At 38.4% G+C, this 21790-nt stretch overlaps 1 long non-coding RNA gene across 2 annotated transcripts; it reads left to right on the forward strand.

Moving 5' to 3' along the window:
- The first annotated feature begins 791 nt into the window (after positions 1–791).
- On the forward strand, positions 792–19948 carry LOC116658193. 2 transcript variants are annotated; one of them, XR_004313416.1, is made up of 3 exons: positions 792–923; positions 2661–2663; positions 19937–19948. It is a non-coding gene; the product is annotated as an uncharacterized LOC116658193 (long non-coding RNA). The 2 variants fall into 2 exon arrangements; XR_004313415.1 differs by lacking the exons at positions 792–923; positions 2661–2663 and adding exons at positions 2208–2495; positions 4923–4926.
- Positions 19949–21790: the final 1842 nt, after the last annotated feature.

Consider the following 21790-nt stretch of genomic DNA (forward strand, 5'->3'; position numbering starts at 1 on the left):
ATAAGATTCATACAATTATTCTTTGGGTAAAATTCCTTATACTATGTCAACAAAAACACTTATTTGGGGTCATTCCTCTAGATATGGAAAAAGTTCATCATTCTGAGACTGGAGAACTTTCAGAGATATCCCTCCTTCCATAAGGAAACACAAGCACAAAACCAGCAAAGTTTTCAGTTACCAAAAAAATACAACAGCATCAGAGAAAGCTTCAGAACTGCTGTTGGACTTCATTATTTGGAACATGGGAAGGCCAGCAGGGGGCTGAGGGGTAAAGTTATGTCTGACCCTGGTTTTATTTGAATATGATGTGTGTTTGGGGAGGGTTGGGGGCACTGATGAGGACTGTCAGAGCAGGACAGCACTTGGAAGCCTCACCAGACAGCATTTATTGAAAGTCACCAGTCAAAATGTTCAATATCTTTTCCCTTTGAATTTCTATCAGGCAATAAAACCGTATACTCCATTTCTTTTGTTCTCCTCATATTCCAGTTCTAGACACACAACAAATGCTCAGCAAATTATTATAGATTAGCCAGGGATAATGATGATAGAATTGAGAACCATGCAAAATATTATCTTACTCTACACATAGCTTTTTTTGGATCATTTAGATAAAGCCTAATTTATTTGGCTAACAAGGTTAATGGCAGCATGAAAATTGAAATCCCAGCACTAATCATCCAATTTCTATTGCCAAGTCATTATAATATAATTTTGTTTTTAAAAAGGAATTTTTAAAAATCCTTATTTCATTTTAAAGAAAACCATCTACTATTTCTAGGGTCCGCATTCAAGTCTTAACTAAATTATACATAAGTGGGGACAAGATTTCATGACCAAAACTTATGTTGTGGGTGTCAATATATTAAGCTCTTCTTTAAAATCTCCCATCCTTCCTTGTAATTTTATCAGGCTTACAAGTATTTGCAGAACTGGGCTTGATAATGTTAAAAAACAGAATGTACTTGTAAATTATGCTATTTTTGAACTGAATACCTGAAGCCAAATATAAAGCTGGCAAACAATGTTGTACAACTGAAATTGCACAGAAAATTAAAACAGCATAAATATATTAGGGCTGTCTATTCAGGATGCATTTGCAATGACCAAAGACAGGAATCGGTCCCCTCTCCTAATGTGGTTGGCAAAACAGTTACTTATAGAGCTGTCTCTTCCTCCATCCCCATAACCACAAGGCAAAACTCAACAGGATATGGTTTTTCTGATTGTTCTTTGCCCTGTAAAGGCTCACTGCTTCCGTTCAAACAGGCAATGAGGCCCTGAAAAACAGTAGCATCGAGAACAGTTAGATGTTCTGCAAAAATATTCTGTAACTTTCCCCAGAAAGTGCAAGAATACCTATAATGTAGGGAGAAAACTTTTTGAACCCATAGCTGACTGATTTATTGGAGCATTTAGGTGGCCTTGAGTTAACAGAAAATAGAGAAAAAGATAGAATATGTTGTCGATTTTAATTATTCCTTTGCCAACCACACCGTGAACAGGAACTATAAAAGTTTATCATCTGATAAATGTTCCCCTTTTATTGAACTGTAAACCCAGCTTTAACAGCCATTGTGTTCTAAGCTATTGGCTCCAAACTGTTAGCAAGCAAAGAAAGGGCAGGCAGAGGCACAATGCTTTGCATATGGTGCAACTGTTGTGTTCCAGCAACTACACATTCGCCAAGAGCCATCCTCAAGTGGCTGTCAATGCTTAATAAACACAGACCGAAAACATCTGTAGCTCTTCCTCTTGACGTTTCCCATAGCAGTCCTGAAGTCCCCTCTACCAGTGCAGGGTCTAAAACAATGAAAGCTGGCATTGAAACAGCATGGGACAAAAGCAAATCCAAAATTTAGTTAAAATGACAGTAGTTCCAGGAAGCTGTTCTGTTTTCTTTTTCCATTAATGGTGATAGATGTCCATGGATTCCTTGACATGCCAGAATCCACACTTGGGAAACAATATGCCAAGGTTAGGATCTCACTCAGTCACTCCACAAAACTGTCTGAAAGCCTATTATGATGTGTACTATTGAAACTATGCTGGTAATGTACCTGCAGAATGCAAGACAAAATTAACGAGTCTTTGCAAAGATCTGATATCATATTGTCAATCTGACATAGGTTGATGTTAAACTATAATAATCATAATAACTAACAACAACAACAACAACCACAAGTACTACTATTCACCGAGTGATCAGTGTCCTAAGCATTGCATTCAGTGAGATGTATGTGTATATATTCCATTTCAATCCTTATGTAACTTCATCCTGCTTCCACAGCAAACTATACCAGTCACAACATCATCCTTAGATCCTCTTCTATCAAGATTAACATAACCTTATTCCTTGGCATATCCCCTAATACCTCCTGGACCTTCAAGCAGCCCCACAAGTGATTCCCATTTATTCTCCCAAGTTCCCCATGAAGGGCAAGCTCACACACTGCCACTCACAATCCTAGGACTCCCCACGAGTAACTGGTGTTGCTCTGCTATCACTTCCCACAAAGACAGAGCAGGAGAAGATCAGATGTGAAGGCTGTGATGGGAACTCACAGTTGCCTTCCTGGTACAGAGCTCTGCAAGTCACTCAAACAGTGAAAGAGCTATTTATATTATGCTTAAATAACAAAAAAGGAAGAGGAAAGGATGTATCAGCAGGAGAGAAAAGGAGGGAAGCATCCCAAGACAGGTCAGACCCCGAAGTACTCCAGCCTTGTGATAAGGAAGATCTTCCCAGCCAAATGCTACAGCAATCCCTCAGAGATGAGGGCTCTGCAGGGCATCCCCTGCCCATACTGATCCTGGCTGCAAAGCAGAGACTCAGCGATGGCTCACTGAAATCCAAGCAGTCTGCAGAGGTGGGACACCAACTAAGTCACCTCCTCCAGGTGCCCCTGCTGTTCAGTGCCTCTTAGTTGTCTCGGTAGACTCCTATTGCATCTGACATCACAGAAACCCGAGGCTCAGCACTACTGCTCAGGGGTACATATTCTAGCTCTGATGGGATGGCAATGTTGGGGAGCTGGTTAAGCAGTCCAGTATGCTCTGAGGGAAAAACACAACGATGCTTTAGAACAAGGTACTATATTTCCTCAAGAAGCAAATGAAAGGTCCATTAGAATCATCCATAGAGCTGTGAGAATGGTCTAATCAGATGTAGAAGATGATGGGCAAGTCAGGAGTGGACAAGGGGGAAACACCTTTCTTGGAGAGTGTGAGACACAGGGCTCCCCAGGGCTGAAGAGAAGTTTGAGCCTGGATAGTGGTAAACTATTCCATTCACTTCCAGCAGGTAACACCACATAGCCTTTGTTTTTAGGCCTCAAATGTCAGGGAAATGGTTTTCAAACCACCCTCCAAAGAGCTGTATGGCTCAGAGAAGGCACCTTAAAGAGCAGCTAGCAGGGATTTGGCAGGAAGCTATTGAAACAGGGAGTCTTAGGGATTTCACTCCAGTTCACAGCAGAGCTGCTCCTCTCTGTATGTTTTATACACTGGGATTTCACATTTGGAAAAAAAAATGGCTCAACCATTTAAGAACTGTTGAAAACCACTGGCTTAGGGACAGTGTCATAAGAAAAGTTTTTAGAAATGAAAATGTAAATCCCTTGACACACACATTTTGTTAATGTGTCTGCATATCACTTAGCACAGTGAGTCACTCCAGCATCCAAGATCTTATTTATAAACCACATGACAGCTGTAGTTTTGTAGAGGTTATATAAACTTACCTGTTTATATGGAGAGAGAGAGATAGAGAGGGGGAGGAAGGGAGGAAGGGAAGAAGGGAACTGGTCTTACTCCTCCAGGAGATCGTGAAGTATGGGGAATACTCCCCATTTTGGGTAGTGTGCCTTAAAATAAAAATGTGAGGCAACGAGGGGTCAGGGAAGGTGGGGTTGGTTTAAATGTTTAATGGCAGCCAGTGAGGGTTTGCTTTAACACATCAATATAAATTGTGAGTCCTTGTAGAGATACAGAGATAAAGAGTGCCTGACCATGCTGAGAGTAAAAGGGAACTCTCGCGAGAATAGAATCGTGAGCCCTACAGTGTGAGAGCTAAATTGTGAAGAACTAAAGGAGAAGATTTGAGTTCAGAACTAGCAATAACCATTTGAGGATAAAGGAGGGAGAATCATGATAAAAAATAAAATGGTAAAAACTGATGTGAGTTGGGTTCATACAGGATTACCTCAAGTAACCAGAAGTTTATCACGAAGATAAACGTTCACATGAGGACCACGGGAATCTCAAGGCAATCCTGGGGCATAAAACCTCACAGAGACTGGAACCCAGAAGTGGAGATTCTAGGGAATGAGTGGCTTCTAGGGAATGAGTGGCTTTCCTTTTTTATCTGGGTGGCAGAAGTTATTGCTCTCTGCTTGCATGATATTCAGCTCCTGTCTGTCTCTGTTTTTCCTCCTTTCACAAACTATCAGCAACAGCACCCTTACTTTTTACTTATTTCCTCATGGCCTTCCTGTCCTACCACTTTCTCTGAATGTTTTGTTCAACTTCTGCTTCAACTACCTAATCTCCTGGTCCATATTTCCAGTTTAAATTCACAGGAGAAAGAGTCTAATTTGCTCAGCCGATCCTTACTTGGGCAAAATTTTTGTGTCAAATCACCTGCTGGGTAAGCCTATGGGTTGGTCAGGTACCCACTCCAGCTCAGAGCTCTCGTTGAAGACTGGAGGGGGCCACATGATACAGACTGTGGTCACTTCCATCTCTAGAATGACTTAGACCTCCTCCCTGCGCAGGGGCTGTGAGGCAGTTTCTCTCAGGCAGTTTCTCTCTTAGCCAACCTGTCTAATACAGCAGTGGTGGGAAACAGGGAAATAGATTCAAAAAGGAGAGAGGAGGAGAAAAGAGACCATCTTAGATTGCTACATGGGAGAGTGCAGAGATGTGGCGTCACAGGACCCACATCAAGGCCAAAGAAAGAATGCGTTAGCTCTAAGGAAAACGTATAAGAACAGCCCTGAATTGGTGAGGAATGTGACCATAAAGTCAGCTCCATGAGCTGATAGACAAGAAAATAAATACATAGAGACATGGACAGACAATAGATGGATAAAGCACAAAACTATTTCATTTTGGTTCAAAGAAAGCAGCTAAATTCTTGCCCAACACTTTGTCTTCATCATGTGTCATTACCTCCCTTAGCAGTGCCTCATTAATTTAGTTCACAGGCCTGAGTAAAGCTTACAGCATGGATATACCAAATAAAAGGAAATAAATAAGGAGAACAGAAAAATCTACATTAAAACACCAAATTTTCAATGAAGATTATGATAGCTATAAGTAAATCAATTTTGTCAATTTGTCAATTGAATTGTCAATTAAAACTGTGAGATATTAAATAGGAAAAGTAGAAGTTAAAAAACTGAGAAAACACCAAAGTAGCTGGAAAGTATATTTTTCTTATACAGCAAATGTAGTCCACTTGCTGAAGAGACTGCTGGTTGCTTCTTAGTATCCACTCTCCCCTTTTAGTTCAGTGACAAGAATCTAAGTTTTGCATGAACACGCTACTGCCGAACTATAGAGGATTAAAGCTACTGGGGCGTTGTAACCAGCTGTTAGCCAATAATACATAAATGGAAATATTGTGTTCAACAATCAGGAAGTATTCTTATTGGAAAAGTCATGGACTTCTTCCTACGATCTGTGGCACAGATGTAACAGTAATTACCTGCCGCATCAGGAGCCCCCAAGACCACTGGATGATTTGCCAGCAGGACTCACGGGACCTAGAAAAGCTGTTATATTCATGGCATGGTTTATACAACAAAAGGACACAGAATAGGAACAGTAGAAGAGAAAGACGCATGGGGGGGGGGGGGGGGGGCGGCGTCCAGGAGAAACCAGACATGAGTTCCCAGGCATCCTCTCCCAAGAGTTTCGTACACAGCACCTCACTCTCCCAGCAATGAGGTGTGACAAGTATCAAGTGTCGTCAAGCAGAGAAGCTCACCTGAGTGTCCAAGGTTTTGCTGGGAATCGGTCACCGTAGGCTGGGAACATCCATGCAACTGACCTTGGCGACTCAGTGTCCAGCCCTGACAGAGGGCAAACTGATAGTGCAGCCCAGGGTCCTAGGGAACAAAACCAGGTGTTCACCATAAATCACATTATGACCATAAACGCTCAGGGACACTCTTATTGGGTGGAATATTCTGAGGACTCAAAGGTTATAATTGCCCAGAAGCTAGTCAAGGGCCAGTCCTTCCTTTGAAATGTGCAGGACTTGAGCCCCCCAAGCCCACAGTGTCACCCCTTAAAGCACAGTGAGCAAGCACCCCCTCTTCCCCCACTGAGAGGACCTTCACTGCACATTTACTTACCATGAGGTAACTTTAGGATGAAGTTACAAAAAAGAGAAAAAAAGGGAAAAAAAGAGAAGGAGCTGGGTCCACAATACTGTTGGGTTGTCACTCTAGAGCTAGATCACCCAGCTTTTTTTCCATGTCTATCACTAAGAAACATGCATCCATTAGCTGAAGCCACTATTTTTAGGCCTTTTTTATTACCCACAGCTGAAACTAATTGAGCCACCATTGGGCTCTTTTCACAGCTTTAGGTCATTAATGCACACAGAACACCCTTTTGCTCATGGAAGACCTTTACAAATTTACTTTTTATCAAATTCAAAATGGACCAGACCTACTCTAAGCCCCCAAGGGGACATGCTTTTTATTACAGCAGTAATTGTTAGAGTTAATTCAATAAGAAACACAGTCATTTATAAAGGGTTTTTTTCCTACATGATATACAGCATCAGAATTGATCAACTAAATGGACACAGTTGTGTGGGACTGGGTGCATGACAGCCAGTTTATGTTTTCCTAATCTTCATTTAAACTGCAGCTCCCAGTCCCCAGACCCTACTGTCTCACTATCTCTTTTTTTTCCCCACAGTATTTGTGATTACTATGACCTGAACATTTGTGTCCCTGAAAAATTCATATGTTGAAAATTCTAGAGCCCTATGTCATGTACTAGAAAGTGGGGACTCCAGGAGGTCCTTAGGTCGTGAGGACGGGGACCTCATGAATGGGATCAGTGCTTATAAAAGAGGCTCCAGAGACCCCCCAGCCCCTCCCACCAAGTGAGGACACAGCAGGAGGTGCTGGCTGTGAACCAGGAAGGGGCCCTTCCCAGAAGACCACCACGCCGGTACCCTGATCTAGGACTTTCCAACCTCCAGACCTATGAGCAATAAATTGTATAAAGCACCCAGGGTGTGGTATTTTGTCATAGCAGCCCAAAGAGACTAAGACAGTGACCAAATGGCATCATCACTTTTACTCCTTTATGGTATCTCCAGCCTCCACCAAAATGTGGGCTCCTTGAGGGGTGGAGAATTTTGCCTATTTGTTCACAGTTGTATCTCAAGTGTTCAGAACAATGCCTTGCATATCATATTCATTCAAAAATATTTGTTAATTGAATGGCTTTGATGTATATTATTTTCTAGTTAATATATAATGTAGAAAGTTAAAAAGAGGAAACAACTTAGCAAATACAGAAGAAATTTTAAGATTCAGTTCCAGTAAGAGATCATCTTAATACATGTGCTAGACAGAGTTATGATCGGGGGTAGCAAATGCATAGAATGGTATCATTTTTCCTACTTATCTCTAGAGACAGAAAAATGCTGAACTTCTCCAAAGCTGAAACAAATTGTTCACTTTGGAGCATAACACAACTTGGCAACAAACATCCTGCAAATTCTTTCGTTATAAATAGTGCCAAGTAATTGAGCTAAAAAAAATTTTTTTTTTATTACAAAAAATGAGTTGCAAAGGGTTGGAAAGAGTATCAGGGTTTTTGAAATATATTTGGAAAGCTGATTCTTTCATATAAATTACATGGTATGTGGAATGACTCTGAATTCTAACACAATACTCAGACATTTTCCACATTATTCTTTAAGGGAAAAAAAAGAAAACAGTGCCATTCAAGTGACAGAATATTATGCAAAATGAATACCTTTAATAAAAAGGCAAAAATATCCTTTTTTTGTAAGAATGCTTGTCTGGTTGGTCTAAAAACACTTCATGAAATAATAAAACAAAAATGACACAACTCCTTAAGTTAAGAGTTATGTCCAAAACAGTATAATATGGTTTCTTTTATGTAGAAAAATAAAATGTAGTGTTACTTTCCAAATTTCTATTTTAGCATCTTTAAAAAAATAGAATATGAAAATAAAGTGAAGAACACAAATAGGATAAACAGTAAAACTGATACAACTGCAGAAGAAATTAAATGAGTTGTATGAATGGAGCAATAAACTCTCCAATAAACTACTTCATACTACAAATATACACATACACTACAAAAAGTATATTTGACAAATTAAAGGGTGTTACAAATACAGATGAAAGAGACATGTTAGAATTCCCACCTTTGTATAAAGACCATTATTTATTTCGTATTATTTGAGGTTTAAAAATTTCCTTCAGACACATTTGTAGCATTAATAAGTTGACATGTTTATCACATTGATAAACTTATTCTGATAATCTTTATATTATATACTTCAAATCCAATAAAATTCCAATGTGTGTGGAATAGCTAATATCGTATTAGCCACTCCTAGGAAATTATGCATTTTACTTTAACACTTTTTAGCCACTTCCAGTGGCTTTTGGGGGGCGTAATTAGGTTTTTATTTATTTTTAGTGGAAGTACTGGGGATTGAGCCCAGGACCTTGTGCATGCTAGGCTCACACTCTACCACTGAGCTATACCCTCCTTGCCCAGTGGATTTTTTTCCCCCTTCCCATAAGCATAAAAAATTTACAATTCCTCTAACATGACCTCATGCTATTTTCTCCTTATAGCATAAACATATGATTAAAAAACTCATTGTAAATAAAATTATATTAATATTTAGAAATGCCTAATTTTATTATAAAAATACAGGTTAAATGTATATTAGTTGAAAACTCAAAATAATTTTCTTTTAAATTTATGTTCTCAATCATCCAAAGATAACTAAGTTTCTATTTTGGTATGTAGCCTTTAAACTTTTAAATTAAAATTAATTTTTAATTACAAAATTTTAAAGTACGTTTTCTTACTTAAAAGTTTAAAGTGAACATTTTCCTTTGTTAAATATTCTTCTAAAATACAGAATAATAATCAGATCTTCATAGGATTGCTGAGATAGAATACATTTTGTCTAGGTTTGTGCTAATCCTTTAGCAGTCTATTACTTTTTAAAATCATAACCCATACCATGCTGTCTTGAAATATCATTTATTATTACTTTCCCTCTTACGAGTGTATAATCGAATGGCAAGAACCATGCATTTTAGCCATCCTTGTATTGCCATTGTCTGGAACATACTAGGCAGACAAGGCTATTACAATTCCTTGAACACTGAACATTGGTATGTTACAGTGATGCCCCTTAATGTAACTATTTCTTTTTCTCTTTTTGCTTGTTAGTATGGAAAATTTCAAATAGAATAGAATAATGACCTCCATGCTCCCCTCACCCTGTTTCAAAATGATTAATTCGTGGCAATTATTTTTACCTATACTTTCATCCCCTACCTGTACCAATTTTCTTTTGAAGCATATCCCTAAGTGCTATTACTTCCTCTTAAGATGTTTTCATATGAATTCTAAAAAGCTAAGAACTCTTTTAAATATAACCACAGCACCATTATCACACCCAAAATAATTTAATATTTATTCCTTAATGTCATCTAGTATCTAGTCAGTGAGAATAATTATTTCTTCTGTTTGCCCCAAACTATATTTAGTAGTACACATTAAGATGACTCTTGGTATACCTAGAAAAAACTTTCAGTTCTAAGAAAGTTTTGAAGTAAAATGTAAAGCATAAAATATCATTAAGGTAGAAAATTAGAGTAAGGAAAAAACATTTTATTTATTTTTTATATGAGATAGCACTAAGAAAATATTATTTAAGTTTGAATTCCCACGGTGTCTCTTTTTTCGTTTGTTTAGAAAATCTAAAACTTTCACAAAATTATTAACAAACAAACGGCTTTGTTGTTGTGCTTAAGTACTCCAGTCAGATTGCTCAGGCTTGACTCTGAGCCCTGCCACTCAGTGGTTATAGGACATTGGACAAATCACAGCTACTTCCTCAGTGAAGGGATTAAATATCACCCCCCACCCAAGACTGTTGTGAAGGGTAAACAAGTTAGTGCAAACAAGGTGTCCAGAGGAGGTCCTGACACTCAGCAAGTCCTCAGTAAGTGACAATGGTTATTGCTGCTGTTTTAGAGGGAAATGAGAAAAAAGACACAGACAGCAGGGATGGCTGAACATTCTTTACTTCCTGAACTAAATTCCAAAAGACTTTCTAAGCACATCGAGAAGCAGAGTTGGAAAATCCTTGTTTGCAGAAGCTTCTTAACAGCACTTGGAAATTTAAAAACTGATACTGATGGCTAATCCTCAGACAATTACAGAAGATCAAAACTATCTAATAATTGCATATAATTTCCAAGATTACAAAAAAATTACTGTTTTTTGAACAATATAGAAGAGTCCTAAACTACCATTTATTTGACTTATTTTGTTTCTTATTTTTTTAATAGAGCGTTACAGAAAGACCATGCATTTCATCTTGCAGTTAACAGTGTTTCCTTAAAATCTACTTGTGTCCAATATAGAACCTACTTCAACACAAAATAGCTTTCTATTTCTCTTTCCATTTCTCTATCTAAGTCAAGAGGAGAAAAAATCTTCTTCTGCAAGACTGCATGAGACTCCTCAGTGATACATAGATATAAAACCCAACCCAGTGCCTAGACCCTTATCTCACACCAAACAAAAGCTTTAAGCTACTGGGAGAGGAGGTGTAAACCATTTCTCTCAGGGGCCAGGCAAAGACAAAATGCCTCAGTGGAGAAGAGTAGAAAAAAACAGCTGTTTGCCCCTGGAGCCGGGGCAGGACATTGGCTCAGGCCTAGGATCAAGACTGATAGAAAGCTAACATCAGCTAACACTAGGAAAGCAGAAGGAAACCCTCTCCCATCCAAGATCAACCACCCCCAGACACACACACACACACACAACACACACACACACACACGCATGCATACATCCACACATAAATATATAGAGATAGGAGGAAGAATTTGGTTCTCCTGTGAGAGAAATGCTGAGAAATTATATACCTGAGTCCCAGGTACACCTGCCTGCCTAAGATTAACAGCTGGACCAGGGTAGGCGAGAACTCATCATTCTAACCATAAACCTAACACTGAGGAATGAGCAACAGGAGTCTATTATTGGAGGCCAGCTGGCAAGAGGATGGAGAACCCCCTCACACTGGCACATGTGTGCCAAGACTGCTCAAAGGGGAGAGTAGACCAGAAACAGTGGAGAAACCCATCCAGTATCTCAAATCCAACCGAAGTACAAGGTAGCAGTGGTTCATGCCTGGAAGCATCTGAAGTCTGCTGAGCACTAAATTTGGTTATAGCAATAAAAAAAACCAAGACCCAATTCAACTACTGATTAGATGGGTTCAATCCCCAAAACTGATGGCCAGAGAGGAAAAGAAGGGGTATACATTATAGAAAGAAACGTTATTTACTATGATACACACCAAAAAAAAAAAAATCAAGAAAAAACAATCCAGAAACAAAATGTTTAACAGAAAAGGAAATGACCAAGATGTTAGAACTAATAAACAAAGTCTTTAAAGTCGACTATGCTTATTACATTAAAACCTGTTATGGTAAAGATGATAACATTCCCATAAAATAAATGGGAAAATTTAGCAGAATAATGAAGACAGTAAATCAAATGAAAATGCTAGAAATAAAAACATGATATTATAGACACATTCTTTGAATGAGCGTCTCATCAGATTGGGCAAAGCTAAGGAAAGAATCAGTAAAACTGAAGATAGGTCAATGGAATTTATCCAAACATAAGGGAAAAAAGGAATCCAAAAACAGAACAGAACATCCAAGAGTTGAGGTTCAGTAACAACTGGCCTAATAAATGTACCATTAGGTTCTAGGAGGAGGAATGGGGACAATGGGCAGGAGGAACAGCTGAAGAGATAATAGCTAACAAGTTTCAAAAATTAATGAAAGACAACAAGCAAACCACAGATCTAAGGAACTCAGAGAAACCCAAGTAGAATACATACTTTTAAAATTAAACACATCCTAGTCAAACTGCTAAAAAAAAAAAAGCTAAAAAGAAAATCATGAAGGCAACCAAATAATAAACATTACCTACAGATAAAGTATTCAACAGACTTCTTGTCAGAAATAATACAACACCAGTCAAAAATAGAATACTCAAAGAAAAAACTGTCAAAACAGAAATCTTAACCCAACAAAGATATCTTATAGCAATGAAAGCAAAATAAAGGCTTTTTTAGACAGACAAAAGTAAATAAAATGTATTGCCAGAATACATGCACTGCAAGAAATATCCAAGGAAATTCTTTAGGCAACGACTTTGATACCACATTGAAATTTGCAATTTACATAAAGAAATAAAAAGCTACAATGAGGGTAAATATTTAAAGCCATTTCTATCTGATTTTTTAAAGACTCTTTTAAAAAAATAATTGTCTAAAATTAAAATACTGACAATATTGCAAGATTTATACGTATGTAGAAGTGAAATCCATGACCAAACAATCACAAAAGGGGAACACAGAGCGAGGGGAATAGTTACACAAATGAATATATAATCACAAACCATAATAAGTGCCATGAAGATGTTCAGGGTTTTTTTCAGGTGCTACATTAACTGGGATTTTTTTTAATATGTTAATTTAAATATAATCAGTCATAATTCTAATAATCACAGACAAGTCTCTATCGATTGCAGACGTTTAACCATGGCTTTTAAGTCTTTTTGTCATTACAGACTGTCAAATTGTTGTTACAAAGGTGCTTCACCTTAAAGAAAATTCATCAGAAGTCAGTGGAAACAGTGGGTTACAGCAGCCCCACATCAGATGATGGCTATGCGGAGATTCCAGCCCATACCCTCAAACCTCGAAAGCAAAAAAACAAAACAAAACAAAACAAAAAAACGGCTGTCCTGCCCCTGGGGCCCCTAGATTAGACATTCAGAGATTTTTACTCCATTAGGCAGTGTCAACGCCCCTACTCAGCATGGAAGCACTTTCAGAAGACGGACCTTCGCCCCTCTGCAACCCCATAAGATTATGGGAGTAAAATCTCTGGGAGGGGAATGAGACAGAAAGGGAGCAGGGCACAGCCATTCAACGAATGCTACAGCAATTAACATCAAAATGGTGAAAGATTCAACCCCTAGTAGGCCTTCAGGATCAAGATGATGGGAGATTTAACTTCTAGTAGACCTTGAGCTTCATTATACGCTTGTTGTACTATATTAATTAGCATGGTGAATAACATGCCCACAGGTGCCATGACAGTCCCAAGACTAGCCACAAAAGGTCAAAGAGTGGGAAATGGCCAACTTCCTGAGAATCCCAGCCCCTACCCCAAGCTAGTCAGACTGGTCCTTCCACTTATTTGCATATGAAGCTACCAAAGCCCATAAGAATGGGCAGCACTGCCCCTCACCACTTCTCTCTCTCCATTCAGAGACAGCCCACACTCTGTCTATAGAGTGCGTACCTACTTTTAATCTGAGCACCCAACACCCACACCTCGTGGCCTTTCTTTTGCCTTTCAATGTATCTCTCTGAATAAATCTACCTTTACTCAACTGTGGCTGGCTCTTGAATTCTTAACTGCGTGAAGCCAAAGACCCACACTTGGCAGGGCATGTCCCAGGGGCTCAGCCAAGACCTGGGACACAGCCGTCCTCATGCCCCACATCCGTTTTTCCTGCATCATATCTTCAGCGCCCAACGTCATTTGTGTTTTATAGCACATGCTAAGGATTTTGAATTGTATCTCAAGAGCATGGGAAATGAATAAATGATAAGCTAGCAGCATCATAATAAATTTTTCATTGTAATGAAGTCACTCTAGTTACTCCCTAAAGAATTGCTTGTTAGGACAAAATGGATTCAAGGATAATTGGAAGGGTGTTTCACCAGCATAAGAGTCAATGGGGTTTCGGCCTAGAATGGATGCAGGGAGAGGGGGCAACATAGACATTTGAGAGACATTTGGGAGGTAAAATTGATGGTCCCCAGTGATGGAGAGAGAAGTATAAGGTTTCTTTTCCCCTCTGAGTCATGCATGACTCTTCTGGTGACACACAGATAATTTCCTAGCAAAAAAAAAAAAAAAAAAATAGTTGAGAGTATTCCAGAAAAATTAAATTAAATAAATCCATGTAAAAGTTTCTGAGGCCCAAATATGATATTTGAAGATACAGAATACATTATAACATAGTTTTTTTGAAGCAAATAGCAAATTAGTAGCATAGGGTGGATATTTTAAATATTTCAATTCCTCCTGCTTTAGGCTGATTCCTGATTTCGTGTGCTGGGTCAGACCACCATTTATGAAAGCAGGTGAAAGCTATTGGATTTTAAGTATATCTGCATCAGGACCATTCAACTAAATCATCTTTTCACAGTATGCTGCTGTTAGCCTTTTAATGACAAGTTAGCACACCACAGCATTGATTTGTACAACCACAAAATTTGTAACTTATAAAATATGTAAATTGCTGTATGGTTGTTATTGTTTTTTTATTCCAAAATACCTTGTAGTTGCATGAAGAGGAATTTAATTATTTATCCTGCTGTACTTGGAGTTCATTTCTGCCAGATCTTTTAAAGCAAAGAAACCAAAAGTTCTGAGACACAAAAACTTCTTTGGCATTCACAACTTTATGAACTGTTTTCTCTCAAATTATTTAAATTATGTTCCTAATTCCACAAATTCAAATTCTAAATTATACAGACATAATATTTGCATACCAATAAGTAATGGTGATGTTCCTTATGTCAAAATAAACTTTATCATAAATAAGACTACTAAGATAAAGAGAATCTACATGTAGGGGAAATATTTTTCTTGAAATATTTAAGAGTATCATATACATTTAATTTTCAAACATCACGAAAATAATGAATTTTAACTCTAAAGACATATTTAGAAAAAAACCCACTACTCCTTCTAGTTTAAAATAATGGACTAAAAAACATATACATTGTTTTCCCTTTCCCTACTGTCTTGCTGAAATGTCAGAAAAATACGTGAGAAATATAGCACATCTCTAAAGCTCTGAATCAGGAAAGAATGCTGCAAAGATCATGGCTCCTCTGTCCAGTAACTCCTCAGAGGAATGCCAAGTGTGTTATTCACTAGGGTGGGGAGTAAATGTGGACCATGGAGTGATAATCAAAGTTATTTTTAAAGAGCCATATAAGAGCTGTTTCTGGATGCCATGATTAGAACACTAACAATTGTACCCAAATCCTCGCACTCCCCTCACAGAAGCCACCATTGAGCCTGGGTCTTTTATTTCTAGCTTGGAGACCTAGGATGTCATAAATCATGAAAAGAAATAGTAACTTTTATTTTCCTAGAAAATTTACCTTTTATCTAGATTTTCAAACTTAGTGTATTGAATTACAATACCTACAATATGTATTCAATTAAAATTTTTTAATTTTTTAAATTTTTTTTAAAAATTGGGGGAGTAATTATGTTTGCTTGTTTATTTATTTATATATTTTAATGGAGGTACTGGAGATTAAACCCAGGACCTCATGCATGGTAAACATGCACTCTACCACTGAGATATACTCTCCCTCCACCACTGGTAAATTTTGTAGACACTTTTGTTATATGTTCATATATTTGCTTTGACATTTTTCAAGTCTTTAACTTATATTTCCCTCTCTTTGGCTTTTTTGGTCAGACAAGCCAAGTTGTTTTCCTTAGAATATTCAAAGAATCAACCCTTGATATAACTTATCATAAAATCCTGCCGATTTAACCCATTATGTATTTCTCAAGAACTTCCTTTTCTCTTCACCTCATCATCACACTTGTCCAAGCTACCATCATCCTTTGTACGGCAACTGTGAAATCTCCCTAATAGCACTGCAGTATCTCTCCCTGATCCTCCTCCAATCCATTCTACACATGCCAGCAGAGTGACATTTACAGTAACACAAATTTTACTCCATCTCCACCCCTGCTTACAACATTTCAATGAATGCCAGAGGGGTCCCATAGGAAAAAGGCAAACTCTAACATAGCCTACGAAGTTCTGCCTTGTCAGCCCCGAGCTGGCCTCTGACCTCTGGCCTCATTTCACCCCATGCCTGCACATGTCCTCCCCATTCCATCCACACTGGATTTCCTTCAGGCAGTTGCACTCACCAAGCTCCCTTATCTCAGGGGACCTTTGTAGTGCAATTTCCCCTGCCTGGGATGCTCCTCCCTGCCCTCCGTGGTCAGATAAACCTACTCTTCCTTCACACTACAGCTCAACCACTCTTTTCTCAGGAAACGTTTCCTAATCTCTCTGACTAGGTCAAAGCCCCTAGAAAAGTTTTCTTGGCACAACGTACTTCCTCCTATCATATGTCACAATCGCAGTTTTATAATTTTTGGTGGAATGATTTATTCCTGTCTCTTTGCCTCCCTGGAGGGTAAACTCTATGAGGACAGGCTCCCAATAATCTGGCTCCCACCTCATCCCTGGACTTAGTATAGAACCTGGCACACAGTGGACACGCCATAGATCTTTGATAAATTAATGACCAATACTGTCAAATCTGGTGAGATGGCATGGTATGCATGGCAAAGCTTTGAATGTGAAAATACATGTTTTTCAGTTCTTCAATATTTTTCTAAATAGATCCCCTCTGCTTTCTTTTTCTGGTACTCTTAATACGTTTTTTAATGTCTTAATTCTTTTAACTTCTTACCTTTTCCCTACAACTTTGTTCGTTTGTTTTTAACAGAGGTATTAGGGATTAAACCCAGGACCTTGTGTACGCCCAGCATACACTCTACGACTGAACTAACCCCTTGCCCTCTTTCCCTACAATTTTAGATTTCTTTGTATTTTGGTTACTTTCTGAGAGATTTATTTAACTTTTATGTAATTTACCTCATATTGAAAGTATCTTGCAAGCATGATGGATGCGTTCTGGGTGGTGCCACACATTTTAACATTAAAGGTTAAATTATTTTGTACATGCAAGCAACATGAATAGTTTCCCCCGCATGGGATCACTGATTATAAAAAGATGACACACCACATGGGCATCACACAACTTAGTGTCTTTTTGAATTGAGAAGCTAACAAACTGTCTAGTTATGTTTCCCCCAAAACCGCTGGGTAGTAACTGAGTCTCTAGCCAACATATTCTTCCAAATAACAGATTTTTTTGATTAGCTATGGACTTTTAATATGTAAGTATGCTCTGATTATCCCTGTGAGTTTTTAAGAATTTTTATGATTAAGTATTCTCTCCCTTTAAGTATTCTTCTACTCCCTGCATTGTCTTTATTTCTCTGAGTTCCATTTTCTATTGATTTGGTTTTGGTTTTAGTATTTCATGTTGGAGACGTCTCTCAAATGTTTAATTATTATTTTTGATTTATTCATATTTAAGAGATAATAGCCATCAGATTGGAAGTTCTACCTTTGTGGGTGCATTTTGTTTAGTGGAACCCTGCCAATTTGTTGAGATATCTGCATATGTCAGCAATCATGTGTCTTTCCCTGGAGAAATTTTCTCCAGGGAAGAACCTGTTGAGTTGCGTTAGCCTACCAGCAATGATTTGCCAAGAGGCACAAGTCCAAAAGGTACAATATATCTGGGTGGTCTCACTATTCAGTATGTAAGCTTTTATGAAATCATCTCTGTTTGGTCCGGCACTTCTTGCTTATATTCTGCTATGCCCGCTGTCCCTGGCCTGGAGTCTGTTGGCTTAATTTCCCCAAACAAGAAGATCCTAGATTCCTGCCCAAAGTGGTGAAGGACAGGTTTCTACCCACACAGAATACAGGAGGGAACCATACTGTCTAATTAATCTTTTTGGACTTCCAAACAATCCCATAGTTTCAGGCCTCAGCCCCTATTTTTAGAAATCACCACTAACTTTCAGAGCAAAGAAAATATTACAAGGAGTAACAGCATCATTTTTCTAATTCTTTTATTCTGAGACTGAAGGTGCCTTTATGATCAGCAGCCACCTAATGGGACTCTTCTCCCTGGTCCTGTGCTCAGTCACTAGCTTTTCTGCAACCGGGACACATTAGGAGATGCTGCTTCTCATCCTCTGTGACGGCCTTCGTTCTGTACCTCAGCTCTTCCTCTGACAGTAGAAACAATATGTGCATTTAGGTTTGAGAAACTCACAGATTACAACCCCTGTAGCTGGGATTTTGTTTTCTCCTTGAGAACCAACGTGGATCATTAGGAAAACCTCAGACTGGGAACAAAAGACCTACAGATCAATACTAGCTCTCTCAAAAATTCGCTGTATCTTTAAACCACTCACTTAGCTGCCTTGTTAGTTTTTTTGATCTGCACAGTGCTGAGACTGGATTTGTAATCCCTAAAATCCTTTCTATTTCTAACATCATAGGATTGACTAAGGTGATGTGATTGTACTTTGGATAGAATAGAATAATAGACAAAAAGGCTGATTGTACTTGCACCAACCCTTTAAGGAGCCTTGACTGTCTAACATTTTCAGTAACTAATTGCCAAGATTAATGACAAAGTCACCTAAAAACAAAAGTCCCATAACATACTCATTATCAGACAGAATCAAGGATACTGAACTTGCAAAAATTGAGAACCTTTCATTTCTGGCCCTCTTTAATTAACAATTTGTTTAATTTCTTTTTTAATACTGACAGGGCATTTGGGAAGAGCAGGGTTCGATTTCTTCCTGTAAAGGTAGATAAATAATTTCTTTTACTTATACAGTTCTTTGCAGTTTTCAGAGCCTTTTTACCTGCACTTTCCATCGAGTGGCCATAATGACCCAAGTGAAATCAGCAGAACGGGCACTGGTGTTATCCTCATTTCCTAGGTAGCAACAGCAAGAGCCCCTAAGTGTCACAAGGATAGCAAGCAAAGCCAGGACCTCTAACCTCAAGCATGATTTCTGTATCTTGTGCTGCTTTCCCAGAAAGGCTCTGGAAGATAAGTGTACTCTCCTTATAAATAGATATGTCTGAGTGGTTTATTAAAGTCCAAAATTAACCAAAGATTATAAACTAGTAAGTACTGGAGATGATGTCTCACCACCTTCATTCCCAATATGACTTTCAGATTTCAAAAGTACTTTTCACTTCACAGCCTAAATCAAAAAGTTCAATTACACTGTTGGCTGAACATAGAAGTCAAAACTATGTATGATATGTGTGAATTCTGTTCTGTCAAACTTGGAACACAAAGTAACATTCAAGTTAAGTTACACCATCCATTCACTAAGGGAGGCAACATATCCTTCTGTTTTGTAATTTCCTACCGTCCCAAGGCTTAAAGGGGCCCTATGCGCTTGTGATGTAGGGTGCCTCCTACAGATCTGTAATCCTTTCAAAAGCCTTATCATGGCCCTGGGTATGTGTCCTCCATGCCATCAATCACTACCCTCTCTCCTTGGGAGCAGAAGGATCAGACCCTTTGTTCCCTCAATTACTTCCATTACTGTGTCTTTAGAAACACACAGTCTTCTTGAACTGTCCATGATGAATGTCCAGTGTGGCATCACCTTCATTCCTAATGGATGTGACTCCTGTACTCAGAGCAGAGCTCTCACTTCTCCCAAGAATGAGTCCTCAGAGAGCATGTTCCTCCTCAGGAGCTTAAGCTGTCAATGCCACAGAGATGTTTTTGGATTCAGAATTCACTGACGCAAGCAATGAATTGAAGTGGATCATTTAATCCCACATCCTGTAAGTAATTCCCAGCAGTAATTTAGAGCCTTAAAATAATCATGTCCTGGGGAGGGTATAACTCAAGCGGTAGAGCACATGCTTAGCATGTATGAGGTCTTGGTTCAATCCCCAGTACCTCCTCTAAGAATAAATAAATAAATCTAATTATCTCCCCCAACAAAAATAAAGGTTTAAGAAATTTTAAAAAAGAAGTTATCCATAAAAAAAAAGTCCTTTTATAATCAAATGGAAAATGGTAAATACAATTACAGATTTCCACCTGTGAGATTGCCTAGCAAGCAATACAGGGAATGTACTGTCTTATGTAACCAAACTATCTAGAGATGTGACTGATAAAGAGACCTGATACAGAGACTCCGACAACATCAACCAGGATCTGTTTCTTTCCACATCTCCACTCTTGTTTCTGCAGTAAAAGCATCCACTTCAGGCTCCACACAATGACCGGCCTAAAATACACTCTACCTCGATGATAGGGAGGTTCCTGTGGGTTTACAATAGTCACACCCTCGCATCCCAGCAAAAGTTTCCTTCCATCTCATTGACTCTGCCTGGGTTATTTACCCATCCCTCAGTGGTTCTCTATTGCTAGTAATTTGGCCACTCCTGAGATCAACTCAACCTCACTCAAATCATATTGAATTAGATGAGTAGTGCTTTTCAAATTGTAAATAATATCTCATTTGTGGGCCATACACTCAATACAATGGACTACAAGCAACTTTTTTAAAGAATAGACTAACATAAAATAGAAATAAAAGTATCAGAGTGCAACACCATTAGTAATATTTTTTGTTGAAACTTGCTTAGTTTTAAATATGCATTTGTTTGATATGGAGTGATGTAATTTTTTTCTATGAACTGCAGTGGAAAAGTTTGAAAGGTAGTATTTAGAATAAGAGAAATTCATATCTTTCCCAGGAAAATCAAGGCATTGATTGGAAATGGAACAGATACTGGATAGCAGCGAAAGATAAATATATACTACGTGGCATGTATTTGCTACTCATTGATTTATCATTCTTTTAATATGCAAATTATTTGCTCTCTTTTTACTAACTATAGTTTACTAGAGTAAGAGCAATAGCCGTTTGACAAAGTGTTTTCTATGAGTTCAGGAAAGCAATATTTTTTAAAGGCCATTTAAATCTTTCATCTCTGCCACCCCAACCAAATAAGAGGTGTATTTTCCCATCAAACAAGCTTATTCCATTTGTGCTGTGAAGTAAGCATGACCTTTAGCTCTAAGCACTGTGTACTCAAATACCAAGTTATTTCTTGATAGTTCCTGTCTTTTTTATTCATGATGGTTATTTTAATTTTAATCTAGAGGCTTCCCTACAATCAGTCTCTGGATGGCACCCATGTGTGTCAAGAAGAAATCATGTAACAGAGAAAGGACAGGACCAGCAATCAGGGGGCCCAGACCCCAGGCCAGCTCCCCAGCCAGTCCTAACAGCTTGGGTCTTCACATTCTCTGTGGCTCAGTTTCTTGAAATGTTACAAGAAGGAAGATGGTGAAATTCACTCCTAAGAGAACATCCATCTTTACAAGACTCACTGGAGTAACAGTAAGTTGAGCAGGGTTTTCAGCTGTTAAGGAACAAAATATATAGCAACTTTTATTTCTGTATCACCAGATCATAACACAGTAGGAGGAAAGATGTCTCCTGATGAACGGACATAAAGGAACATCAGCTAAAGTGTGACGTTTATTAAATGAGTTAACAGGTGTAGGAGACCTAGCACATTGTCTGGATCTCAGGAGGTTCTCAATAAGAGGAAAGGAATATCAATAAACACCTAGTAAACAATGTTTAATTTCACCAGTAACAAAAGAAAGACAATATAACATGATGATGCAGTATTTTCCACCAGTCAGATTAGTGATGATGAATGAGGGTGACTTTGCCCAAAA

This window comes from Camelus ferus, chromosome 2 (assembly GCF_009834535.1).
Source record: "Camelus ferus isolate YT-003-E chromosome 2, BCGSAC_Cfer_1.0, whole genome shotgun sequence".
NCBI classification, from domain to species: Eukaryota; Metazoa; Chordata; class Mammalia; order Artiodactyla; family Camelidae; genus Camelus; species Camelus ferus.